This window comes from Geospiza fortis, unplaced genomic scaffold (assembly GCF_000277835.1).
Source record: "Geospiza fortis unplaced genomic scaffold, GeoFor_1.0 scaffold206, whole genome shotgun sequence".
Taxonomy (NCBI): domain Eukaryota; kingdom Metazoa; phylum Chordata; class Aves; order Passeriformes; family Thraupidae; genus Geospiza; species Geospiza fortis.
The window spans coordinates 6,707,818-6,710,827 of NW_005054311.1; the positions used below are offsets into that span (position 1 = coordinate 6,707,818).

The 3,010-nt window shown below is 42.0% G+C and overlaps 1 protein-coding gene across 1 annotated transcript in view; it reads right to left on the bottom strand.

Annotated features, from left to right (window-relative positions):
* Positions 1-3,010, bottom strand: part of ELP2 (elongator acetyltransferase complex subunit 2) — a 93,633-nt gene that overhangs the window by 82,290 nt on the left and 8,333 nt on the right. The gene's annotated exons all lie outside the window — the stretch shown is intronic.

The window sequence follows — 3,010 nt, forward strand, 5'->3', positions numbered from 1 at the left end:
GATTAGCAAAAGCATAATTTAAACCATTAAGATCTCGTTTTGCTTTATACAGGGCAGGGAACACACACATCTTAGCTAAGGTGCCAGCTGCTCCATCAAACTGAGGCTGACTGACAGCTTTTTCAAACAAGCCACGGCACAGGTAGCATAAGATATGCTTAGTACAGTCATTAGTATGTTTCATATAATTCTCATCAAAGCTAAGAGGTCAGCATCCACAGTGGGAGGTTTAACTACACATAAAGGCTCAAACCAGCCATCCTTGACAGGATGTCAGAGTGTGCAGAGCAGCACTTTTGCCTGAGAACTTTGGCACAGCACTGTGCTAGTAAGTAATGCTGTCTCCCACAAAAGCTACTTCAGATAGGAACAATTAAAGTGAAGAGCTGGATGAGGGAAAGCTGGCTTACATTCTGTGTAGGAACCTGTCACCAGTCATAGGACCTAAGCTCATGGAAGATCATGGACAGAGAAGCAAGTGTCACGTCCTGGAGTGAATTCTGGAAACAACACAAGGACCAAATTGACATGTTCATAATACTGTGAGGATATGAATCACTTCCTTCCCCTTGACCACTGACTAAGTTATGGAGTTAGAAATATAGTCCATTAGGCATTACTCTTGTCCTTCATACCTCAAATGCTTTACAGGTTCAAAGGCAGAGTTGAACAGTGGTAACTTAAGTGATAACTCAAGTGGAAACATGAGACTGCCATGGCCAGTGGGTGGTCCTCACACCCTGCACCACCAGGGATGCTCTTTGTGGGGTGATAGGCTGCTGCTTTTGTGGGCTGATGAGGATCATATGCAAAATGTTCTACTGCTGAGCATTGCACAGTGTGCTCCCTCAGAGGTATGTGTTGGCATGCCAAAGGTGTGGTTGCAATCTATCATACTGGCTCATTCAAATTGTCTTAACATAATTAAAAAGCACAATTAAGCTCCAGGCTATGATGTTTGACGAACTCCTCAAGGTGTCTTTAAAGATATTAGTCTGCAGCATGCTAGTGCAGTGTTACATTAAAAACATTACAACATGCTCTCTGTTTGTCTAGCACAGGATTCCAGAAGCAGAGCAGTGGTTTCCATGCTTAAAACTGGAAGCACCTGAGGAGGAGAATTGGGAGAGCTAGACAGTGCTGTCACTAGCACCACCCACTAATGCTGCTTCTCGAATGAAAACAAAATGCAAGCAGTAAAACAAAGTGTTAGATTAGGAACAGGACTTCTGTCTGCAGAAAGGCATTGCAAAGCTCACATGATTTGTCCACTAAGTGACTAAGTGTAAGAAATTATCTTTAAACTATTTTTGACACTTTTAAACTCAATGATTCTTTTTTTTTTTTATAGGCTACAATCTTCAAAATTAATCATTAACCTCTGTTACTAACGCTGTTTCGAATGAGAATGTCATTCCTGGAATGTCTGATCTGTTATTGTGTTGAAGACAACAGGCAGCTGTCTTTGAAATTAAGTGACACAAATTGTCAGATTGTAAACTGCGTGTGCGTCCAAGTGTTCATGTCCTTCTAGTGCGTTTCTGACGTGAATCACAGATTTGTATCTGTCAGATGCTGGTGACAGTTAATTTACATTACGGCAGTATTCATTAAGTAGTCAATAAGTGGGAATAACAGGGGGAAGAGGGAAAAGGAATGCACTCCTGTCTAGTATTACTGAACTTTGGTGGATGTTTCTGCTCATGATCCAGAACTCTCCTGTAGCAGTGTAGAGTCTTGGGGAGGCTACAACCATATTTGCCCTCAGTACTCCATCAAAATGTAAAAGAAAGCAGTTGTTCCCAGAGTTTAGAATACAGCTATTGAGAAGTAAAAGAAAAACTTATTACCTGAAAAAGAACAAAAGGTGTTGTAAGAAAATTAAAAGTTTGGGAGAAAAACAAAACAAGAAATCTCAAGTGTGCTCTACACCACTTTGATCAAGAATGACTAGCATTTATTTCAAGTCCACACCATCATTCAGATGTTTTTGTACCATGGCAGGTTTAAGCCTTCAGTTCTCTCCTGAAACACTTGATGTTATATAAGATGTCATTTTAGAAAATATGAGACTGTGTTGGAAACCAATTTCCTGAAGAGCTAGGAATAGGGTCATATCGTTATCTAGTGTTATGCTTGCAGCGCTGGCAATTTTCTTTTTTAATAAATATGGATAAGTCCACAGGACTCTAAAGGACAACAGATATTGTCCTTTATCTTGTGTCTGTGTTTCAAAATTGTGGAAAAGATGCTATGCACAAAAAGGGTCAGAAATCTTTTCAAAGACATAAAATGATACCAAGTCCCTGATCTAAAACATAAAAAGAGCCAAAGGCACAATTACAGAGTTGTGTTGTGTGAGAGCTGAGCAGTCAAACACAAATCACCAGTTCAGACCAGGAAACGAAGTAGTTACGTGGAAGTGATTTACTGTCCGACCCTCCAACAGGGCTCGCTGGCTCCCTCACAGCACCGCGCTGAGCCAGGGCTGGAGCTGCTTTGCACCTTGGTGGTTTGGATCACAGCCAGAAGAGCTCCGTTCCCTGCCCACAGCCTTGGCCAGACACACCTGTAGAAGAATCAGCCGTACCAAACACAAGCCAAATGGGACCTGTAAGCATCCACGCACGGATACTTTTCAAATACAGGTTACTAAATAAAATGGAGAAGTGAATTTAGCCCATAACAAACCCCACAACACAAACCAAACCACTTTTATTTCTTTGAATTACTTTTGCCTTCTTTTTGCTAGATCAATCACAGATGTTCTTGCTTTAGCACCAGGGCTGGGCAAACCCGGATAAGCACGATAGCTGTTCTCTAACAGCGGCCAGGTATGGAATACAAATCGCCCAAAGCCAGAAAAAAGCCTTTTTCCCCCTTCGCCGTGAGGCTTCTAAGAGAAAAGCTGATGGTGTTTAGTTTGAGACACCTCATTAGCCCCCTGGATGCTAAAAGTAGGCAAATCGTGACTGCAGCCCTTCCCCACAAGAGAGCGGCTCCCCGGCTG